A 25,836-nucleotide genomic window follows, 5' to 3' on the forward strand; every position below is an offset into this window, starting at 1 on the left:
TTACCATTGCAGAACTGTGTAAAATGCACAACTGAATACAGAATCCTAACAGACATGATGCAACAGGCATGCAAAGATAACTTGTCAAAACCGTGTGACAAAATAAAATACAATAGAAAACAATATCAGAGGCACATTTTGGAGGTGCACAGATAAATGTCTGTAGAGTGATGTTTTCTTGTTCATTTACTACTTGCATTGTAACTCTTTTAAGTTGTATTGAGATAACTGTCAAAACTGGGTTTATGAAGAAAGTAATCAGTTATTTTATTATTGCACTCGTGATAAAAGAGAGGAGAGGTGAATAAAGAAGAAAGAAGGCATGCTGAGCTATGCAGGGCAGGCGTTGGGGGATTCTACTCTGTTTTTCATCTGACATTCCGTCTAACTGTCTCATCAGCAGTTCTTCCTGAACATTTAATGGGAATAGTTCTGCAATCATGTGGAGTGAATTAGTGAGCTTGTCACCAGCGGACCATTGAAGACACATTATACAGTAAAGCTCGTGCTGGGCCCTGGAATGGGACCAAACTCATTACGGAGAGTTGAGGACAGTCTTAGCTCTAGGATGAAGAGGGGAGCAGTCTTGTCCTCAGAAGCTGTCCTCATGAACGCTTGGCATGTGTCTGGAGCCAGTTCATTAATGTGATCCATAGAGGATTTGGATGCATAACATAAAGTTTGCATGATACTTAGACTTTTGTCTGCTTTTGTAAGTAGTCTCTTCCACCACTCTGACATGTGTCTTTGAGGCACAGTGGATGGAGAGAGAAGGCGAGAGTGGATGGCGTAATTTTGTTTGGAGGGTGTGTAGTGTCTTACAGCTGTTGCTGGTGTCCAAGGGCACTCAGTTTCTCGATGTCATCACCCCAGCACCCCCACCAGCTGTTTACACTCCGCTTGTCATTCCAAATCATTCCAAAACATTAGGCAGCTCTCAGCCAATCCTGGAGGTCTCAGAGGAAGTCAAATGTGCTGTGCTGTGTGCTCCGACCTCCTGTTCACTGAAACATCCCCTAAAGATAAAGAGGGTTTTTTTGATAGTATGGCTTATTGTTTTTTAAGTTAATGGTAACTTTCATAAATTATCATTTAAGTTTTGTATTATTTCATTAACTAGTCATTTTCAAACATAATGCTTAAAGGGGCATTTCATCCAAAAATGAAAATTCTGCTATTAATTACTCACCCTCATGTTGTTTCAGCAAGTACTCATTAAATTGATCAGGAATGACATCAAAGTAAATGTAAAAATATATTTCAAATTAATGCTGTTCATGTGATTTTTCTATTCATCAAAGAATCTAGAGGAAAAAATGTATCAGGGATTAAAAAAATATTAAACAGCACAGCTGTTTTCAAGACTGATAATAAGATATGTTTCTTGATCAACAAATCAGCATATTAGAATGATTTCTGAAGGATCAATGAAGTAATAATGCTGATAATTCAGCTTTACCATTACAGGGAGAAATTTTTAAATCTTTCATACAGTTGTGTAAAATTGTAATACTAAATGTAATATTTACTGAGTTTACTTGTAATATTGAATTGAAGTTTTTGGCCAGCCTTAACACTATAACATTCAAAATCGTACTGATTCAAAACTTTTAAATAGTAGTGTATGTGAATATCAATTTAAATCACTATTTACTATTCACTACATACAGTTTATTTACTTTCCTGGTCTTAATGTACATGATGCTTGGGGGGGAAGGGAAATCTTATATGTACAGTATATGAAGAGTTTATTTGCAAAAACGGATAACTCCATTTTTATTTATTTTCAGAAATCATGTTTTTTTTTTATTATTGTGCATTATAAGTAATAATAGGTAATAATAACTTAAATACAGGTAACTTACAAAATTAAAGTTCTTTGAAAGTATGTTCTTTTATTTATTAGAAGTTTGTTTTCTAGCAAAAGCAGATAACTCCAACAGTCGTTTTTTGGCCAAAATCAGATAACTCCACATTTCATGTTTCAGAACTTAAAAAAAACAAAAAAAAAAACACTCGTTATATCTTGTTGTACATGTTGTAATCTCATCAACTGAGAATGTATAGACACCTGACAAACATTGTTGTAATCATAGATTGTATGGTTGTGATGACATGCAACTTTCCCTCACCATTGTAATGTGTGGCTTTTGTAAGGTTCCGTGAAAAAGTTTCAGCTTTTGTTTTCCTTCTACACTCTGAAGAAGATGATATGGGTTCATAGAGTTTTGATCTCTTTTAATCAGCTTTGACGAAACTCGTCTTTTCAAAGTGACTGGCAGCCTTGTCACCTGACCTAAATACAGCATGCTGATTCGCTAAAATGGACTTATTGGCTTCTGCTTACAAGCAACAAGGGCGCTTGTCGGCTTTTGTAACTACAAAGTTACAAATCTCAAAGTCCACTCCAAAAGGAGATATTTCGTTTAAAAAAAATTCCCTTTTTAAGAGCTACAACGAACGGCTCCTTTGGACTACAACATTTGTTTTCCACATGCAATGATGTCACAATGCGGCCCAATAGAATATCATTAAATTAAATCCCGCCCACGCAAATTCGAATTGTTGGAGGGAGGGTAGGGATGAGGTGGGGGATTAGCCTAACTTTAGCGCTGCAGCATGGAGAACCGCTTCAACGAGCCGCAAAGTGTCAGGTATAAACACAAGCATTGTGTTTAGACGTACCGCAGACGTGTGCAGTACAGTGGGTCCAAACACATGCCGAAGCCGTGATTTACTCCGGTTGCTGCATCAAAGTCGTAACGTGCCGTAGACGTGTGCAGTGTGTGGTAAGAGATTTATTCATAATACAGTGCAGATAGCTTTACTTATAATGCAGGTGTTTTTTAAAATGCAAAACTTGCACTAGAATAGGCTAGACTAATCAGTGATGATGTTCTTTGATAATTTTAGGCTGGTTTTGGGCAATGAAACTAAGTATGTAAATAATTAAATACATTAGCACGATAATATCATGCATTGGCAATCTCGCAGGCTGGCGATAGGACCCAACACTACTGTAGTGTATTATTTACTCACCCTCCATGCATTCTAGGAGTAATATTAGGAGTTATATAAAAATTTATCCTGGCATTCCCAAGCTTTAGAATGGCATAGATGGGTGTTTCTCCTCATCAGTCCAAAATAAGTCCAATAATATGCATCCATCCATAATAAAAAGTGCCTCACATGGATCCGGTGGGTTAATAAAGGCCTCCTGTAGCTAATCAATGCTTTTTGTAAGAAAAATATCCATATTTAAAATGTAAGAATCACTTTAATCTAGTTTGCGCTAACAGCTGTACACAGAACTTGCTTCTTTGACAAGGGGCGTGGCAGTACTGAAACACCCTCTAAGCTGTTTGCCAATCGCAATGCAGTGGGAGAGCTAACCAATCACAACACATTCCATTTTTCGGAAGGTGGGCCTTCATTAAACCTGAAACTAATTGAGGCCTATGTGCTAGGCTGGGAGAAATGGATTGTAATAATGTGAATTGTGTTAAAAATAATGCTTTTTTTGAAACACCAAGCATGAAAGCGTGTTCTAGTACACCCCCAAAACAAAATCAAGACTTTGTAAAAGACCATAATAGGACCCCTTTAAACTACTCAAATAGATCTCATTAAATGTCTTCATTTCATAACTAAATCTTGGTTCGTGAATACTGATCCAGTTGTTTGCAGCAGTAAATGTTACATCCTCAGAGTAGTGGTGAAGCAGAGCTTGTTTGTTGGTTCACATAGGGAAATGGAGAGCATGCATGTGGCATAAAAGCATTTGACTTTGATGAGAAGAAGGTCAGAGCTGAATCAACGGCAGCAACTCACTCAAGCAGCAGAAAAAAGGGTGTCATGGAAGACCAGCTATATCCGCTTAACATTAATGCGCTTCCTGCATGGAAATGCTTATTGCTATTCTCTTTGAGAGTCTGAAAATGGTGATTAAATTTTTATTGTCCAAATTAGAATTTTAATTTAAAACGTAAGATCAAAAGACTCCATTTCTATGGGCCGCTAGCAGAAGTAATCCTTCATGGCCTGGCGCTGTGGCACCAGGGACTTGCCCTTACTTTGAGCTCAATCCAGACGTGACTGTCCTCCTCACAACTCTGTCTTTCATTCGTTACTTTATTCTTTTGTTTCTCTCACACTTTCCCAGACAGACTTTCATATGCAGCTGAGACATTTGATCTTGTGTGGCTTTAATTTTAGGTTAAAATCTCAAATGACAGTGATTTCACTGTCATTGCTCATGCACTCTCAGTCTCAGATGACATGATCGCATGGCCATTCCCTGACCTTCTGACGCATAATTCACTGAACATTTGCTCAGTATGGTGATCTAATCTGATTGGGAGTAAAAGAACACAGATTTTGTAACTTTCCCTATTTTATTTTATTTTATTTTATCAGTAAATTTAAAACAGCAGCCTAGTTAAACACTACCCAGCTCCTGGGTAAAAATAATAAAAATAACCCAATAAAATGACCCAACAAGCTAAACAGAAACAAATACAACTCGTATCTTATTTTATCTAACCTAATCCTATTTTATCAGTAAATTTGACCCAGCAGCTTAAAAACTACCCAGCACCTGGGTAAGGTGATAATTTTTTTTTATATTTTGTGTGTGTGTGTGTGTGTGTGTGTGTATTGAGTTATATAGGTTTTTATATATTTATTAATTAAAATAAATCATTTATATTTTATATTTAATTTTATATTTTCATTTTTCGTTTTCATTTATTTGGTTTATTTTATTTTATTTTCTGGTCTGTTGTAACTTTCTTTAAACTTGCCCATGTACAGCTGCAATGATATGTGGTCAGTGTGTGTTTAAATGCAAGGTGCATGGCCAGAATGTGGACTGGGCCTTATTAGTCTGGCTATGGAAGACTAACGTTGCTGAGGTTTGTTTGGAAGTGTAGGGGTCATGTGAGAGAGGTCACACTGAAACAGACCTGTAATCAAGCACATTACCTGCCTAATTACCCTCATAGTCTACAAGACGTGAGACTAGAGAGTTGCAGGCTGAACTTCACACCTACATAAACACACACTCATCTACTTATGCATGTTTATACAATTACATTTATATGGGGCAGTGTGCTGAATTATACCTACACCGAAAAATATAGACTTTCGCTACTCTGTAATAGAACAATGGAGTAATTTACTGAGTTTATGATATAATCTTCATTGTTTTGGTAGCTGTGCAGCTGTAATTGTGGAATATTTCATCTGGTTAATTGGAGTGTGAGGAATACAAGCAGACTGTGGATGGTGCATTGTGAGGGCCCGTCTGAGCGGGGCTCTGCAGTGCTGGATGTTGGGGATTGTGTGGACACAGCCTGTGGGAGTAGCAGCTGATTAGTGCAGGAAGTGCAGCCAGCAGCGGCCCGGGTTAATGAGAGGAGATAAATTAACAGGCCAGGCGTAAATCAGCTTTATTGAACAAACTCCCGCCATTACAAAGGATTTGTTTTGCAATAACTTCCCCAAGACGAGTCAAACGAGCAAGTCTGGGATGCTGGTGATTGAGTCCAAGTAAATGTTTTCGATTGTTAAGATGAGTCGATGATAGGGTTGGATCGATACCAAAATTTTGTCTTCAGTACGATACAAGCCGCTGTTGGATTTGGTGTACAGAATTGATGTCTTGGGCAACAAATAAAAAAATCTCTATGACTGGTGAATTAAAAAATAATTAAGGCAATGTTTGCATTTTATTTTTAAGGAAAGAAAACAAGTGTATGCATATAAATCCACACACACTTAATTAAATATGACATTACCCATGTACCCCAACAATGATTTTTTTTTTTTTCCGCTGTTGTCTGATTGTCATCTTGTAAATGACATGATATTTCACACTGGTTTTGGATGATGTTTTAAGTTCTCCCATACAAAGGGTGCAGATGACTTGCCCCTTGTTGAACAGGCCATCTAGTTTTATATTATAAATGAATTATAGTAACAGGCTTAATGTCACAATATTTATAATGTGCATAACTTATACGCTTCACACTACCTTATGTGCTGAACAACGACATGTTGTTTTCCCAATCAGGCAAAATCATGATACTGTTTTTATAAAAGCTCAGAACTAATACAGATTTCCCCATTTCCCTCGATTTCTAATTACAAGCTCTCAATTCAATTTATCTGGGAATATTTCAGTTATGTCCATTTTGATTAAATTATAAAAATACAGGGTTAAAAACTGTGCTAAATTTGTAATTTTGTAAATTTTAAATTTAATATAAGTCTTAGACTTAGTATTTTAAATTAGTCTTAGTCCTGTGTCAAATGTACTTTTTAGTTAGTAGATATATTTATATAACCTTGTCCTGTTTATGTTTTTATCCAACTAAATGTCAAACATGAACATTTTACTGTAGTCTTAGTCAGTAAAAACATTTTTGTTAACATTTTGAAATATTGTTTCGGTTAAACTGGCAAAAAAAAAAAAAAAATAAATCTATCTATCTATCTATCTATATTTATATATATCTATATCTATATATATCTATATATATCTATATATATCTATATATATCTATATATATATATATATATATATATATATATATATATATATATATATATATATATATATATATATATATATATATATATAATTTTTTTTTTTTTGCTCAAAAATTATAATCACAATGATTGTTGTCATTTGAGAAATGTATTTTTACATTTCAAATATTGCACTTACCAATAAGCACAAATCAATAAAATGTGGAACATGGTTTATTTTACCTTATATGTTGTACTGATTTATTATAGGTTATTTAATATATGATTTAATATCAATGATTTAGATATGCATCTCTCTGTCTACATAATGAAAACTGGTAAAAACAAACTAAAAATAATTTGGTAACACTTAGTATAGGGAACAATTCTCACTAGTCAAGATCTCATGACAGAACACAGACCGGCTGAATGACAGTTTCATTTAAAGCCGAACATCTTACATGGAGATCGCTAAACTCCAGCTTACTTGTTAGTTTCTTTTTTTTTTTTTTAGTTCATCTTTGGCACTTCTGCAATGAAGAGTGACCACGTGTGCATGGTTGGCAGATTGCAAAAATTAAGCAAAACATGGGGCAAAAATGTATCCTTTTAACAGAGAAGCTCTGATTTGGAGATTTGAACTCTTGATATCTGGCAACCACACACATGAAAGCTTGCATTGTAGAGAAACAAACAGCAGTCTGCAATAATATATATTTTTTTCTCCTTTTTTTAGATGGAAAATAAGAAGAGATTTTGATATAGTTTTTATTTTTTAAAATACATTTTAGTTTTATCTTTTATAGACAAGGATATTGCATGGTCACAGTTTTTGTTTATTGACCTTGTTGTCGTGTCGTCATCGTCTCATTTTAGTCATGGGAAAAAGTCTCACCAACAAACTTTTTTTTGTCATAGTTTTTATTGCACAAAACACATGTTGGGTTATATATCAGCTTTTTAGATTGTATAAACCATTTAGCCCATTTGTTGGGTTTTAATTTTGTATGCATGTATTACATAATTCTGGGCCAAACAACCTGATAAGCAAAGCTTAGTTCATTTTAAATAATAATGGACTCTTAAATCTCTGCTCTATATACATTATGATATTTGGTCACACTTTAGTTTGGGGAGAAATTCTTACTATTAACTAGCTATTAACTATGACTTTTGCTTTAATAAACTCCTAATTTTCTGCATATTATTAGTAAGTAAGGTAGTTTAGGTGTGGGGTAGATATTTTAGAAGAGATCTAAAATGTGATGGAAAATAAGGGATTAGTATGTGCTTTATAAGTACAAATAAACAGCCAATATGCTAGTAATATGCATATTGACGTACTTGTAAACAAAGAGGTATAGCATAAGACTACAGGTGTTTTTCTGTTTCTACAGTAGTATTTTGATAGGAAAACAATGTAATACAAGCCTTAGTTTTATTCACGAATATTCCCCTCAGAAGTTTTTTTCTCTTTCTCTAAGCTGACACAGCAGCTTAGTTAAACAAATACTACCAGCACCTGTGTAAAAATAATAAAATTAACACAATAAAATGACGCACTAGGCTGAACTGATACAAATACAGCCCAGCAGCCTTAGGCAATGATGTGAAGTTACTTTATACAATATTGTATTTTATTAAATAAAATTTATGTTTATTTAAGTAACCAAGTTCATTAATTAAAGCATCCATCAAATGGTAACTTGTGAGTTTGTAAATCTTTTAAAGTGAGTCATGAAAAGGACCAGCTGACATGAGTTATTTGTTCTTGAATGGAACTGCACTGTTCGTGCCGTATGATTTTGAATCAACCTTGTTTGAACAGATTTGTATAAAAAGAGAGAATGACGTTCAGCGGGATTGAAAGTGCATATATGAATGAAAGCAGTTTGCTCTCGCTTAAAGAGGCCCATGAATATCAGAACCCAGAATATGCTCTGCTTCAGTTCCCTGGTTGCCTCTTCAATAAAAAGTACTATTTGACCTTGTGAACATTTTACAAACTCTCTCACATCTCCACTTGTCATCTGCATTGACTCAGACAAGGTTCTCGCTGTAATATTGATAAATAAATATGTGTGTTATTGATCTAGGGCAGGCCCACTGACAGCAAACAGGGCTTTGTTATTCCAAACAGTGTCTTGTGCTGTGTTTGCTAATGCGTATACAGGCTGGCTAATCAGGAATCAGGCATTCGCACCATGCAGGGTTATTTGTGTTAATGACATCTGTAAACTGTGCCTCTTGCTTCTTGGAGCATCAGCATCCTCGTCCGACCTAGATCTGTTCCCTCTCTGCAGCAAACGCAGCGGCGGGTAGCGCCAAACTAAATGGGCTGTAAATTATGAGCCGTCTGTCAGGTAATGATGGAGCTATGCGGGGCATTCAACACAATTACAGTTGATATAGAGGAGTGGAGGGCCATGTCGACTCATTATGGCGTGGCAGATATCTGCAGGCGATGACACCACCCCATACGCACAACTTGCCCCTTGACCTAATCATGCCTCGGCCTATGTTGACTGAGTAACAGTTTCAGATAGATAGTTTTTGGGTTCCTTGATGTTTAAACAAATCTAATTACATTTTGCTGACTATATTTAACGGTTCATAGCTGGATTAATTATTAAATCATGTAATGTTAGCTTTTGACATTGTTGTTGTTGTTGTTGTTGTTGTTGTTGTTGTTGTTGTTGTTGTTATTATTATTAATTAATAATAATAATAATAATAATAATAATAATAATAATAATAATAATAATTATTGTTAAAATTTAGGTCTATCTCAATTCAGTTGCAAGCGCACAACTGATGCGCGGTTAATAAAAGATTAAATTAGCTTACTCCTCGTTGAAAATTATTTAAAACATTTAGATATATTACACAATAAAGGCCTATAATTAAAATTCTCAACTGTCTAAAGTAGCCTATGTGGAACACTGTAATAATCAGTCATATAATTGAAAATAAGACCTTTATTACAGACAAGGAAATTCCAAAAACCACTTGTTTAACGTGAAATATAAATTCTGTTTTTTCACTACGTATATCAGCCATAAGAGTTGTTTTTTTTTTTTTTGTGAAAATAAATTAAGGCTTTACCCAGTATACCCAAATGTCTCCCATCTCCTCTGAGAGAATATGTGCCGTTAATGCAGCATCAGATGCCGAAAGCTCGGTCAATTTTTACTTTCACTTTCTGTAGCTAAATAAATTGACTGTTATATCTGAGTTTAAAACATAACGCTCATGTAGTTTGCAAATTGTTCGTGTGGCATTATCCATTTGCTCGCTTTCATGGTTTAAAACTTCAATATTTATAATTTTGTGACATGTTTGTCTTTATCATTAATTGCAAAATGATTCACTATGGTTCACATTTCCCGTGGTAATAACATTATTTTATTAAAAGATCTTTTCGTTTTCTTTTTTTGCTGCATTAAAGATGAAATGGTTAAAGTACTATTTTTGCACAGGCACAGTGAGGGAAAAACACTGAGTTTAGGGAAGTCGGTTCATAGCTCTGCTTCAACTGTGCGATATCCTCATGAGGGCATTTCAAGAATTGAGGGCACCGTCCGATTGCCTGTTGGGAGAGGCTGATCGCTTCTTGTGACCATGTAAACTGCACGACAAGCGACGCACGACAAAGCTGGAATTTGGCGTCAGAATTCAGCTCAAAATCGGACGAAAGTCTCACAGTGTATGCCCGGCCTTAAAGGATTAGTTCACTCCTGAATTAAAATATCCTTATAATTTACTCACCCCCATGTCATCCAAGATGTTCATGAGTCGAAAAGAAATTATGGTTTTTGACAAAAACATTCCAGGAGTTTTCTCCATATAGTGAACTTTAATAGGAGCCAGCAGGTTAAAGTTCCAAGTTTCAACACACATTACAGTTATTTACAGACGTGACAACCATATTCTATAACCAAACTCACACCCGTAAATTTTCAGGACTCACAACAGTATTCTCAGAAAGCACTGCTGTATGAACGGAACGGGACTGGACATCTAGTTGTGTCAAGTCATTCAGTACGAGAGAGCCACTCTGCTGCACAAATGTGTGTCTACTGTGTGTTGTGTGTTTTTATATGTGGTTTCAGTAACCTACAGTGATGGAGAAATGAGCTGTGTGTCATCTCAACGTTTTATATCCAGTCTTCATCGGAGCCGCTCCTGTCAGTGTTGTGTTCTGCACACAACTCAAATGCACTCTCTACCCAAATATAAAAGCTGCTGTCGGTTAATGAAGATTTGATTGATTGAGCTCACGCTCGATTGGACTCGTTGTGTCAAAGTGATAAAATGTTCAGTTTTATGGACTCACCATCTTTGATATAACTTTGGTCAGTGTTGCTATGATTATCGGTAAGGAATACAGGCTTGACTCCTGCTGCACTTTCATACAAACAGTACTGAAATGATACTGTAAGCTGCTGTGTGAATGGGACATTTCTAGACTCACAGAAAAATTTAAAAAACTATAAACTAGACTTTTTGACTACGTAATACGTGAAATCGTGGGTGCACAGCTAGTGGAAGACATGCATTGTGGTTAAAAAGCACAAACTTTTTCTTTTATTTTTTTAACCAATTGTTTTACTGGACAAGACTCTTATTCATTGGCTGGGATTGTGTAGAGCCCTTTGAAGCTGCATTGAAACTGCAGTTTGGATCTTCAACCACTGATCCCCAACAAAGTCCACTATATGGGGAAAAAAATCCTAGAATGTTTTCCTCAAACATCTAAAGTTCTTTTCAACTGAAGAAAGAAAGTCATGAACAACATTTTAGTGAGTGCAAGAAATAGTTCTACCAACTAATTTTTAGGAATGAAGCACTGGATTCATTGTTCATCTAATCTCAGTGAACTGAGAATACAGCTGGAAAAGAGCAGATAATGGAGAAAACTGAGCTGATTGCTGCCTTAAATCATATATGATTATACAATCGATCATGTTCCCTGAAATAACAGCCTGCTGATGAGTGAGAGGGAGTACAGAAACTGCCCTCCTCTGTTTAATGTCACAGAGGAGATCATAAAGTCTCTTCTCCGTCATACGGCACAGGATATTAACATACCAGATCTGACTCATCATGTGTTATGATCAGGCTTCACAGGCGATCCCATTTCATTCCATAGATGTAGACGCTGCACTTGAAGTGTTGTACAACCTTGCTGTACTGTGAAATTTAAAGGAATAATTCACCTAAGAGTCATTCCAAATCTTTTTTTCAGTAAATGCAGAATGTTTGTATTTTGTTTCAGTACAATTACTATAGATTGTCAAGGTCTAAAAATGATTAAGAAGCACAATGAAAGTGGTCCATATGACTCAAGCGTCATTTTGTTCCTAGTCTTTTAAAGTCATATTATAGATTTATGTGAGAAACAGAAGATGTAAGGCATTATTCATGGAAAAATCTTCCCCATTTGCTACGACATGAGAGTGAATAAATGTTGACAAATTGTTAATTTTTGAGTGAATTATCCATTTATAAGTGCAGTAAAAGCTTTTGGGACCGTTTATGCATCAATTAGATATAAATGTAACTTAATCAGTTAAAAAGGGGATAGTGATGATTTATGATCTCATTCCTAATATGCTTTATGAGTCTATATCTGCAATGGCCATCTCGCAGTAGAATAATCACCCAATCATCTTTGCTTATATGAATCCTCAGATCTGTTCATTTCCTGCTTCTGAAGTTCCTATGCTGATTTGTGGTTAAACATTGATCTGATTAGCTTTCATTTGCAGTATGTTCCGTCACAGAGCCCATGCTGCTCTTAAATGACTTCATCACACATTCACTGACAGAAGTGGGACAGAGAGAAACTAGTAGGGTTCCAATTTGAATCACTTTGCTGGTGTAGATAAATAGTTAGGCTGCCTTTATAGTCTTTGAAACTTCACTTTTTGCTAAGCCTAAAAATGTTTTTCAGTTTTTAATAAAAACACAGAATTATTCATCCTTGAGAGAACTGTCACTTAAATAATTGGATTGTGGGGCCAAGTGCTTGGATTTAAATCAAACAGCGCCTGCGGTGTGTTTACCTTTGCCAGATTTCCATGCTCAGTAATCTGGAGCAGCGCTGATGTCCGTTGCTGCGCCATGAGTTTATTTCAGCCCAGACTCTCCCCTCTAGCCAGCATATGCTTGGCAAGGCCGCTGTTGAACCTCAGGCTACGAGCAAGCTCTGGAAAACAACGGATAAGAAAATATAATTGTATTAACCTTCCACCTCCATTGGGGAGTCCTGTTTGATGATGGACTGCCTTCTTGCATATGCTTTGTTTTGAAATAAGAAAACTTCTGAAAGTTTAGAGCAAGTCTAGATGCTGTAGTTGCATTTTAAGGTACCTTTGCCCGATTCGGACGGTAATTGTTTCACTTGGGGATGTAAGGTATTTTCAACATTTACAGCGGTAAGTCAGTGATTGTATTGTTGTTTGAATCCGGAATGTCAGTGTTTTTCTTCCTCCACCTGTGTAAAAATCCTCGGCTGAATTTCCTACTGTTTTCTGAGAAACGCTGAGTTTACAAAACGATATTGATTCAAAATTCAATGGTCAAATCTTTTTTGACCACTGCTGAACACTGTACGGTAACTGTTGCACTGTATTTTGACTTAACTTAAAAAAATTGAGGAAACCTGTTATCTTAAAATTAAGTAAATAATTAAACAAAATAAGTTAGGTGAACTTGACAATTCACTTAACTTATTTTTATCCAAATTCTAAAATTTAATTTGCTGATATGTGACCCTGGACCACAAAACCAGTTTTAAGTAGCACGGGTATATTTGTAACAATAGCCAAAAATACATTGTATAGGTCAAAATGATTGATTTTTCTTTTATGCTGAAAATTTTCATACCGTAAATATATCAAAACGTTTTGATTAGTAATGTGCATTGCTAAGAACTTCATTTGGACAATTTTAAAGGTGATTTTTGTCAATATTTTGAATTTTTTTTTTTTTTTTTTTTTTTTTTTTTTTTTTTGCACCTTCAGATTGCAGATTTTCAAATAGCTGTATCTCAGCCAAATGTTGTCCTATCCTAACAAACCATACATCACATTGTGATGCATAAGTCTCAATTTCAAAAAAATGGACCCTTATGACTGTTTTTGTGGTCCAGGGTCACATATGTAAATAAAAATTTTGATATATGGATGCTAAGGGGGTCTGTAGAAAATATGAAGAAAAATAAAACATAAAAAGAATGTATTTTACACTGTCCGAGGATCGTCTCATTTGCGGTTTAACCTTGACCTTAAAAAGGTGTTTGAAAACCCGCTATACTGCAGCCCGAATTGACTCTGAGCTGAATGAGTGACAATGTAAATTAGAGAGGCCATGGCAAATGAGCTCCTTGGCTGGACAGAAGGATGATATCGCTTTCCTCTTTGGCCCAGAGTCAGTGCATTACTGCTGGAGAGACAGATGTGCTTTCTGCAGGGCAGCTCATCAACATGAAGAAGCACAGTGCAGAGAACTTCCCGTCACTGACCCCCACAATCCATCGTTCTCACCCAGCCTCTGCCCGGCCTAGTTAAACGGACCATAGATCTGTGTGCAGGGTTTCGCAGGAATCCCTCTGATTGCCACCGTACCCCAGAGAGGACTAATTGAGCCCTTGCTGCCGGACATTTAATATGCTTAACAAGCTGAGGTGAGGCTCTCTGATGAATGCGCACGAGGGCTTCTGCTAACGACGCTTGTTCTGAAGTAATGAGCAGGGTTAGTTCTGACGTAACCCCTGCGGGTAAGTTAGAGAGATGATTGCCGGATGGGTGTGTGCACGGCGCGTTCGTGCCCGTCTGTGAGTGCGTATGTGTCTGCCTTGCGGGACACACGCTGACAGATCAAGAGAATGGATCGTCTGACAGATAAGTGGGGCTCTTTTGGACATGGTGCCGGGAAACGGTATTATCTATCTGAAGCGCATTTGCTGTGCACAGGCACATCATTTGTACCATCTGGATTAGATCTCGCTTTTAAGAGCCTTTAAGAATATAAAACGCTGTCTGTTTAGCCTCTTCACAAGAGTGGTGTATTATTTGGGATTTTGGAGTTAAAACCGGCCTGTTTCTGGAGGCCTTTAAACAGTGGGTGTGCTGTATCTGTCTGTATTTTCTCAATATGTTTAGGGCTGTTAAACCACTCTAGCTTTTTATCCATTAATGGGACAGTGGAGAGCATCAGCAGCACCCCATATTAGTACTTCCTTCTAAACTTCCAACGATGGTGCCATCCTCCAAAATACAAAGCCTAATTGGACACTTCACACACACTTTCACCTCCTTGATAGTAATTGCCACCCAGCTCAGTTGGGCTCATGGTGGTTGAACATGCACAGAACAGATGGGCCCTTCAGCAACTCCCATATCGGGCATTTGGAAATTACCTATTCACCCGTCCAACATAGCCTTGGATAAGTGGGGGCTCTGGAGCTGCGCTCCATTGCTGTACTAGGCTTTGTTTTCCCACAAGCTGGCCTGAATTCACTGGGCCACTGCCTAGATTATATCAGAACGGCATTAGTGTGTTAAAAGAGGCTCGCAATATGACACAGCCTCAGACTGAATGATGCCTGATGCCCTAATTCGCCGAACGCCACTGGATCCCAGAAAAAAGCACGCAGGAGTTGACGTTCAACAGCTGAGATTTATTACGACGTGCCTCTCGTTCACCATTCAGCCTCGCCGAACAGATTTATTTGGCGAAAAGATGAGCATAAAGGTTCAGTCTGATTTCACTCACCCTTCTTTGCTGTTATCGAAAACAATTGTTCTCTCCGCCCTTGTTGAGTTTCATCATAGGCGCTGTAGTGCTGTAAATTTAATGAATCTCTAATTGTTCAGCTGAACGACTTGGCATGTCGGCCTTGTCTGTCTAGATGATGCATTCTTACTGATTCTGACAGGTCATCAACATGAAGCTCCAGGCATTGTGAACCTATTATGTAGCGGGTGTATTCATGTCAGGCCAGATGAGGAGGAGAATGAAGGAGAGCATCCGTGTCAGCCGTTGTATTAAATCTAGAAGCGACCCGGCTGTTGAAGCCGTTAAACCGAACCGCACCGCAGCACCTAGTCGGCCTAAATCACGTTCTTTACGATCTATTTATCGCCGTTGCGACACCAAATTGGATCGCTTTCTTTGTAATTGCTGCCACATGACGAATTAAGCACCGTTCTCCTTACAATCGATAGGCTTATTTAAACTTGCCACGTGTTTTCAGATGCAAGAGTGACAGTCCCATCTCGCATTGACCCGTTGATGCTGGAAGTTTATGTTGGGTGTAAAAATATGCCCGTAATGGAGCACAGATGGCCTCGTGTGAGCCGAAGTTACCTTGTGAAAGCAGCGCTAAAGGTGAACGAGATCTTCAGAGGAGATGTCAGGTTTTGTTGTTGTTTTTTTTTCAGCTTATCATTTTTGCTGGCAGTGTTGGAGGTGGGATGGATATAGAATACGAAATGACCGCTGCGCAGTGTGTAAGGTGGAAAGACATCTGTGTATGATGGAACTCCTGGCGTGAGGGAAATGAAAGTTTGGGTAATGTAGTTATCTTCTGACAACATGCTTTGTCAGACGGCATTCGCCGCCATGAGCTGCAGAGGTGGTCCGTACGCATGGAGCAGGTGGGCCTGGAGTTATACGACTCAAAGAAACGAGAAACAATGCCATACGTTAAGATTAGGTCCTCACATGTCTGTCAAATCTTTGTTTCTCGCTTTATTTCTGCGGTCACGCGTCAGGAGGTGGGTGGAGAATGATATCTTGTTTGCTTCCTGACAACAGCGTGCTGAAAGAGAAATGAAAAGGATGACAATAATGTTTGTGTGGAAGGCGACCCCCTCCTGAAGACCTGTCCACCTCACGCTGCTCCTTCAGCCATTCAGACCTGCCAATTTAGTGAGGAAAATTGCCAAAAGTGCTTAGAAATGAAGGGGTGTCCAAAAAAACAAGAATCCGGCGCATGGGGTGTGATTTGTGGAGGGATGGGTAGATGTAGGTCATTTTTAGGGGAGACGACTGTGGCAGCGTGGCAGATAGCTTCATTTGGGAAGGTAAAGCACTCCATGAGGAGCTGATCAAATGCGGCGAGATGCAGGAAGGCGGCTAGAACAATGAAGAGATTACTGGATACCTGAGTGGAACAAATGCTGTCTGTGATATGTGATTGTATAACAGAACAGTGGGAGGCATGTACAGATAAAACTCTCTCCTGAGAAGGTGGTTAAAAGGAAAGGGATGCAGTGATTGTTGTGTCCTGTTGGTTGTTTTTAAAGCCCCCGACATATGGCAGCCACAGTGATACGAAACAGAGCCAAATGATTTAAAAGTATTATAAATAGTACAATTATCAGCATAGAAGCATAACTTTCAGGAGTGTCAGTGGCTAACTTTTTGTTTTAACAATACCTGAATACAAAAGTCTGAATATAGACACTATCTACAATATGCCAGTTATTTTTCAGACTCAACATTTAGTACAGTGCATATGTGTGTGTGTGTGTGTATACACAGTGTGATTATATTGGATATTCTTGTGTATATATTAGTTCTTATAAAGAAAATGACAACTGAGGGTGAATTAAAAGATTATGCTCCATCTCTGTCAGTGTTCTTGGTTGTTCTGTGTACTTTAAGCTTCCAAATTAATCCTTATTCTGAGTCAAAGTTTGTACAGTTTCAACTCTGCTAAATTGGCTTTTTAGAGAGCAATATAATTTCTAATGCATTATTCACTTGGCAGGCATCATCATGTAATTAGTTAGACAGTTAAAGTAAAAAAGAAATACAAGGGTAGTTTATTATGAGGTTGGATGCATCAATGGGGCTGTAATTCCATTTAAATAATGTTGTCACAACACACTGTGACTTGCATTGCTAAATGTGTAATATTTTTAGACTTTGGATCACCAAGTACACTTTAAAGGAATAGTTCATCCAAAAATTAAAAACATTTGCTAAGCTTACGGCCATCCAAGATTCATCAGAACAGATTTGGAGAAATGTACACTACCAGTCAAAAGATTTGTAATGTTTTTTTGAAGAATCTTTTCTGCTCACCAAGCCTGCATTTATTTGATCCAAAGCGCAGCAAAAGCAGTAACATTTTGAAAAAAAAAAAGTACTATGTAAAATAACTGTTTTGTATTTAAATATATTATAAAATGTAATTTATAAAGCTAAGGTAATTTCAAAGCTGAATTTTTAGCATTATTACTACTGTTGCATGATCCTTCGGAATTCGCTCTAATCTCTAATATTCTGATTTGCTGCTCAGAAACATTTATTATTGTTATGATGATGTTGAAAACAGCTGAATAGATTTTGTTTTCAGGTTTCTTTGATAAATAGAAAATTCAGAACAGCATTTATCTGAAATAGAAATCTTTTGTAACATTCTAAATGTTTTTATCATCATTTTTGATCAATTTAAAGCATCCTTGCTAAATAATAAAAAAAAGTATTAACTTCAATCCTTTCTTCCCCCCCCCCCAAAAGCTTTTGAATGTCATAGTGTATAATGTTACAAAAGCTTTACATTTCAGATAAATGCTGATCTTTGGATCTTTCTATTCATCAAAGAATCCTGAAAACAATTTACTCAACTGTTGAAAATTAATAAATAATAAAAAATGTTTCTTCAACAGCAAATCAGCATATTAGAATATTTTCTGAAGGATCATGTGACACTGAGGACTGGAGCAATGATGCTGAAAACTTTGCTTTGATCACAGAAATAAATTACATTTTAAAATATATTCAAATAGAAAGTAATTATTTTAAATAGTAAAAATATTTCACAGTATTACTGCTTTTGCTGTATTTTGGATCAAATAAAAGCAGGCTTGGTGAGCAGAAGAGAATACTCTAAAAATAAATGTAAAAACTTTCTGTTCAAAAACTTTTGACTGGTTTTGTAGTATTGCATCGCTTTCTCATCAATAGATCCTCTGCAGTGAATGGGTGCCATCAGAAGAGTCTAAACAGCTGATAAAATTGCATGAAATATTAATTTAATAAAATAAATATACTGTTACAATGATGAGTCCAAAACAGCCACACTGTAAAAAAAAAAAACCAACAACAACAACTTAGTGTTCGTGCTGCCTTAAAATTTTAAGTTTACTCAACTCAAATATCCTTGTGTTTCATTATTTGAACATAATACGACCCAACTAGCTGAAAATTGCTCGCAAGCTGAACTGAACACTATTTTTCCCTTTTAGGTAGAGAGAAAACTTTACTGTTAGTTTAGTTAGTTATATCACTCTTGATCATTTGATTGAAGTAATTTAGTGTCTTTAATTGTTCCCAGTTTTGTCAACTGCTCAAAGAAAAGGACTTTGAAAGATGCTCCTATAAAAGCGTTGTGCTTTAATTGTAATCTTCATCACTTTAATCTTTCAGCGCCTGTGGACTTTAGCAACTCTGGTCACAGCGGAAAAAAGTATGATGCGAACACCTCTCCTCCACATATCCTTTTGCAATTTATCTTTGGATTTAGAGCTGTGCTAAGTTTAATTGCATCCCTATTAATCAGACAGACGGTGTGAAATTGATCTAAATAAAGCTAATGATGTCATCCTTTCACCATAAACAAGGGCAGGCGGGCTCAGACGTAAAGCTGTCTTATCTTTACGCGATTAGTCACGGAGGGAAGAATGGAGGGAAGAATGCCCCCAAATATTTTGGGGGGCAGAAATTAAACACGGTAGTAAAATAATAATTACCCACAACTGATGTCTTTGAAAGCCTGCTACATGGTTTCTGTAAAATCAGACAGAAGTCTGAAAACGTCCTCTTTTATCCTAGCAGGGCTTGTGCTCAGATTATTAATTTTCCTATTATATCTTTTGTTATACTGTTTGCAATAATGAATGAATGGACATTTGCCAGCTCGCTGCTAATGATCTCGAAGCCATAATTGCTCTAATTGCTTTACTCATAAATAGAGTCCCTTGTCACTGGAAACTATCATTCAAATATATGGTTTTATGATTGAATCTTGTCAAGAGGCTGTGTTAACTAGAGGAGGGGCTCGATTTCTGCTTTAAAATGCTCAAGGGCTTGACCTGAGCCATTCAGAGATATTAAAAAGAAATGAATTCCCTTTAGTCCCAATAAATCTCGCATTCCCATTTACCAGAGCTCCTTTAATTCGCACGGCCTGAATTTGCATTGCTTGAGATTATAATAGTGACCTTCTCGGAAATGTATCACGACTATAGCAGAAATGCACTCAGGAGAACAAATCTGCACACTTAGCATGTCCTGTCTCTCAAACCAGTGACTCAGCAAGAGACTCGTGTCTCTGTTGTAAACTATTATTACAGCTAAACTATTTGCGCTCCACAACGCCGGTTTTACTGCGTACCTGCTTGTATGGATTTAATGAGCAGGTTCGGTGTGCGGTTTTACATTTTCCACTTCGTGACATTGTGACATACGATCGAGTAAACAAAAGCGGCCTCTGGTCTCAGGCATGAGCTTCTGGATGGTTATTGCTGTGGAAAGAGGCCTTCGGAGAAATGTGTGTGGAATTATTAGGCTAAGACTTTTAGATGGCAAACCGGCCAAATAAACCAAAGTTAATTTTGGTGCTCAACAATCCCGCAAGACTTTTAAGGAAGCCTCACACAACTTCGAATGAGATCTCAGGGTATGAATGTCAGCTCTTTAGTCCTCTTCATTTTGAGAAATGTTATAACAGCAGATAACACTCCTCTTGAGGTGGACTTAAATTACCTATCCATTCCCATAATCCTCTGGAATACTTCAAGACTTTAATTTAGGACTGGAACAGTTGCTAGCTTGGCACATTTCGTGCACCGAGGTACATTTCAATTAATGTTAATATATATGCCCTGAGTACATTGCTAGGCAAAATATGTCTTGTAAAAGCAATACGGCTTCTCGGAGGTGCACAACAGAGTAGTTCAGCTCTACCGGGCGCACTTAAAAGTGCACGGTGACTTTATTTTCATATTTACATTGGCATAAGAAAAGTGGGTTTGCGCTGTGGGAGCGGTGTTATACTACTGCAAATAGAGATGGGATGAGACTGTGAGCAGAATTACAATCCAGTCGGTGGGCTGATTTAAAGGCTTTAAAACAGAGCTGGAAGTTTTAAGTGTGACCGTTTCAAAGTTGTGCAGACTTGGTCGACTGCGGCGGCAGTAACACAGGCTTTCTGCTGAGGGAGGCACTTCCTGTAGCTCGAGTACAAGGGTCACAGGCTGACAGATTGTCCTTGACTTCGGACACTGGCTATTTTTCTCATGTGGAGGTGTGGATCTTGTACAGGAGCCATTACTCTTACACTGTCTATTGCATTATACTGGACCTGCATGCTGCCAACAGGCTTGCTGGAATCTTAATTCTTCTCTTTATTTCACAGACACTGTAAAATAGCCAATTTGGAGACTTTCTGGGTCAAATGCTGTGTTTCTTACAAGTAGTACTCCCATTAGGGCTGTGATCTAGTGGTTAGCTGGTTCCTATTTATACATTTTATATTTAAATGTATATCTATCTATTGTCTATATTATTTTATAGACTATTACAGGTACTGTATTAAATAATAATACTAATAATTTATTTTAAAGATTTAATTTTTTGACAACCTCGCACTATTTTGTATTAGTTCAGGATTACATTTCAGTAGTTCTTGTGTTTAACATTATTTTAATAGTACATTATGTTTTATTTTCATTTATTTTATTTTATTTGTATTTATTATTATTATTATTATTATTATTATTATTAATGTTATTAATTTCTTTCTTTTTCATTTATGTATTTTATTTTATTTTATTTTATTTTATTTTATCCCTAATACCTGTTTACAGGGACATCCATAAATATTAAGCCTTATGAATTTTTACTTGCAACCCTGTTTGCAGGTGTACTATACTGTATTACTTCAGTATTGCGTTTTTATAAATCTGTTTTGTTTAAAATTATTTTAATAATAAATAACTTTTTTTTTTTTTTAATCCCCAAAACCTGTTTACAGTAACTTTTCTCTAAGCTTAGTGTCAGGGACATCCATAAATAATTAAGCACTATGATTTTATTTATTTATTTTTTTTTACATGCAACCCTGCTTGCAGGTGTACTATACTGTATTACTTAAATATTGCATTTTTATAGTTCTTTTTTGTTTACCATTACTTTAATCTTTTGCTTCACTAAATAAAGCTGAATCAATTGAACGCTGTCTTTAGTCTGCTCAGTCTTACGCAACACTTAAAATGAAGTGATTGTCAGCTAGACATGCTCTGTTATGAGCAGGTCTTAAGGTCTCAAGTCTTTGTCTCTTGATAGGAAACCTTTGTGTCTCTTTTTTTCTTTCACTCTCTTTTTAAGGGTTGACTCTATATGAGCAACGTGGTTCAAGGTGGATCTTCACAAAAGATCTTTCACAAAAGAGAAAAAAAAGTGCCTGGTGCACAATACGGCAACCCTTCTTACCTTTAGACCAGAGCCTTCCCTCAAGATATCATAGCCACTAAAGGTCCAGGGCCCGGCTGACATTTCACCGAGCCCTTGATATTCAGCTTCCCGTGAAAGAGTACAGCCCCGGTCTGACCCAGACCTCAACGGCAGAATGGATACGGCCTGATGGACTCTATTCAGCAAAGCGGCTGTTTTTTCTTTCAATTTCGACTGCTTCACTTCAAGAGAAGTTTCTTCCTATGGCTGTCGATGTCTCTGGAGTAATAGAAAATGCAATGAAATAGAGGAAAATTGCTGCACATTAGCATACCTGTGTGAGCGGTAACACCTGGGTACATCTGAGATTCCTCAGAGATGAGATGGAGGGGTAATGGCAGGCCGTTCTCACAGTAGGTGTACATATATAAGTGAAGATGTGAGAGGATAGAGGGCTCTGCTCGTGAGGATGAGAGGAACTTAATCTGAACCACTTTCCCTCCTCCGGAGAGGAAGACAGAGTGATGGAATCACAGGGAATGAGGAGAGAAAGGGATCGAGAGAGGATGGGAGAAGAGACGGGATGTGGCTGCCAGTGAGTCTCAGTGGGGGAGCTGGGAAGGCATTACACCTATCGCTATCTCTCTTTCTCACCCAATCTGTGTCTTAACTAGCGAGTTCTACTCTTCCAATTTTGCCTTCTGTTTCACACAACTCTAAAAGCAGATGCCTCTTGTGTTAAAAGGTTTAATCCGAAATGAAAACCTATTCATTTACTCACCCTTATGTTGTTGTTGTTATTATTGTTATTGTATGACTGACTTTTTTTTTCAGGAAACACAAAACAAGTTGTACATTGATGTACGTACAATGAAGTGAATGGTGACACTTTTAAGCTCCAAAAATGCTTAAAAAGTGTTTTTTTTTGAAGCTGTTTGATTCATGTTCATGTTACTCATTCATTCTAAAATATTAGGGATAGTGCACCCAAAAATGAAAATTCTGTCATTAATTACTTTCATGTCTTTCCAAACCTGTAAGACGTTTATTCATCTTTGGAACAAAAGTGAACATCTTTTTGTTGCGTCGAGAGATTTCTGACCCTGCATAGACAGCAATGCAACTACCATGTTCAAAGCCCAGAAAGGAAGTAAGGACATCGTTAAAATAGTCCATGTGGCATCAGTGGTTCAACCTTAATTTTATGAAGATCCAACAATGTTTTTTTTTTTAAAGAAAACAAAAATAATGACTTTCAACAATTTCTTCTCTTCTGTGCCACTTTTCGATGATGATGCAAAGCCTGGATGCACTTTGCCATGTTTACAAGCAGAAGATGCACGTTGTACATAAAACCGTCTTCGTAAACACATCTGAAGATTTCGACAGAGAGAGTGATTTGCAGCTTTTTGCCCAGACTTACTTACACTGCCCTCCAAAAGTTTGGAAACGCTCTAGAAAAGTGAGGTTTTGGACAATATTGGCATGAATCCTTTTTAATTTGTGATAATTTTGCACTGATAAGGGACAACACAAACTATGAAATCATATTTTATTACATAAACAGTTTATACATAGAAAAAACTTACATTTTCGATTCATCAAAATATCCACCATTAGCAGCTATTACAGCTCTGCATAATCTGGGCCTAAATTCATTGTGTTCTAAACTTATTGGCAATGTGTGCTGACCCAAAAATCTTTTAAAAACCTGGGCCAAGTTTAAACCAGTAACCAGGCATCACAGCTGGCAAAGGGGCATGTCTGACTTTGACATGTATATATTGGCATTATTATGTAATCAAAATGAAAATGATTATTGCTGGTCTTCAATGACAATGTCAAGTTACTTTAATGTATTTGCACCATGATAAGGATTTATGCTGATATCGTCCAAAACCACACTTTGCCAGGGATGTTTCCAAACTTCTGGAGGGCAGTATATTTGAACCACAGTATACAGATGATAAACTAATGGTGTGTTCACACCAAACGCAAATTTGATTATTCACGCGAGTAGATTACATACGAAGTCAATGCAAAGACACGAATAGAGGCGAATTCGCACTGGGCGACGCGAATGACGCAAAATGCACAAAATTTCAACGCGAGCTTATTGATGAGTCCAGTTAAATCAGCAAATGGAAGAGAGCGCATTATTGTAGTCCGAAATTTATAATATAGGTATCTAGAGCATAGAAAACAATTAAAAATTTTCAGTTATAGTGGTAGTTGTGTTTTATTAGCTTGGCTACAGAGATGCTGCTAAAAAATAAAATAATAATAACAATAACAATAATGTTAGTATATTTACAGCAGAGAAATTTAACACATTAATGCAGGATTAATAGTCTACTCATCTGTCTCCGGATGGTGCTATAAACCCAGACACATTGGTGTTTGGCTTTCCAGCATATTTAGGACTTCCACAACAGGTACAGAGCAGAGGTTGTAGTTATCTCCACTATGGTTGATCGCGCCTTGTTGTGATGCAGAAAACATTCCGCGAGTAGTCTCAAGCGAGTGACACGATGCACATACTCGCTTCACGTGTGAACACACCAAAAGAGAGTTGGACGTTCTACGTCAGAACACCGGCTCCTACGTCAGCAGCACCACACGCATGTGTCATGGTACTCATGTGAACGTGTGGCAAAGACTGACATGGAAGAGAAAAAATTGTTGAAGGAATATATATATATATATATTTTTTTTTTTGCGCGCGGAGTATTCTCATAGCATCGTGAAATTAAGGTTAATCCACTGATGTCACATGATCTGTTTTAACGATGTTCTCTTACTACCTTTCTGGGCCTTGAGTGTGGTAGTTGCGTTTGTTTATGCAAAAAATGTTAATTTGTTTTCCAAAGATCTTGCATGTTTGCAAGGATATGAGGGTGAGTAAAAATGAATATCTGGTGTAAAAATTAATATTAATGTCAAAATGAAGAATAACAAGGACTTTAAAAAAACTTTCTTTAAAAAGGATCATTGGATGCAAAGTTTGCTTTTACATGTTGTTTGAACAGTGTTGTGTGTTGGCAGTGTATGTACACATCTACCCTATAATGATAAAAATTCACCCAGTGGTTTTTAATTAATCTGTAAAAATAATATTCCCTTTTTCAAATCAAGCCATTCTCAGCTTCTTGTTTCTGTGATGTCACACCAACAGAGGCCACTCCCACAATAGTTGATTAACACTGGCGTCTTACCTTAGTCCCTCTCTGAAGGAGCTGTAACAGTCCAATCGCCACTGTTTCGATGCCGAAACAGGGATGTAAACAAGAATGGCTCCTAAGCGATTAAAGTGTTCTGTTGTTGGATGTAATAATGAACATGGTGGTTGTTATTTACTCCCGACATCTGAGCCGCTGAAGATGCAGTGGATTATGTTTGTTTGTGAAGGGAATGCACCTCCCGATCTACATATATCCGTCAGTGTTCGTGCAAATCATTCTTGATCCAGCTTCATTTACAGCAGAAGTGAGTATAAGGTTTTTTTTTATGAATCGATTGATTGCATTTATGAATGCAATCGCCTTTCCTAATAACGTGCTAGTTAGCAGGTTTAGCAGCTAAACGCAGCTAAATGTGGCTAAGGTAAACAGACCATGGCTCGTCACTCAACATAAGAGATGAGAGCTCTTATGCACTCAACATAAGAGCTCCAATCGGATTGTGAATCGCAAATCATTTGATTTAGATTCAGAGATGCATCCCTCCTACTCCATCTGGCAAATCACACCCAGTCGATAACCATAAAAATGCTTAATATCGGTGCCGATAATCGGTCAACCCCTATAATATATATTCAAAATTAACACGTCA

The 25,836-nt window shown here is 37.1% G+C and overlaps 1 long non-coding RNA gene across 2 annotated transcripts in view; it reads left to right on the top strand.

The window, feature by feature from the left end:
- Window positions 1–25,836, top strand: part of LOC127176090 (uncharacterized) — a 56,945-nt gene that overhangs the window by 14,913 nt on the left and 16,196 nt on the right. The window contains exon 3 of one of the 2 annotated variants that reach the window (XR_007829057.1): window positions 21,940–22,663. The exons of the other annotated variant lie outside the window; for it this stretch is intronic. This is a non-coding gene — a long non-coding RNA (uncharacterized LOC127176090). Of the gene's footprint in view, window positions 1–21,939; window positions 22,664–25,836 lie in introns of those variants that run through there. 2 annotated transcript variants of the gene reach the window in all.

The sequence above is a fragment of the Labeo rohita genome, chromosome 14 (genome assembly GCF_022985175.1).
Source record: "Labeo rohita strain BAU-BD-2019 chromosome 14, IGBB_LRoh.1.0, whole genome shotgun sequence".
Taxonomy (NCBI): Eukaryota; Metazoa; Chordata; class Actinopteri; order Cypriniformes; family Cyprinidae; genus Labeo; species Labeo rohita.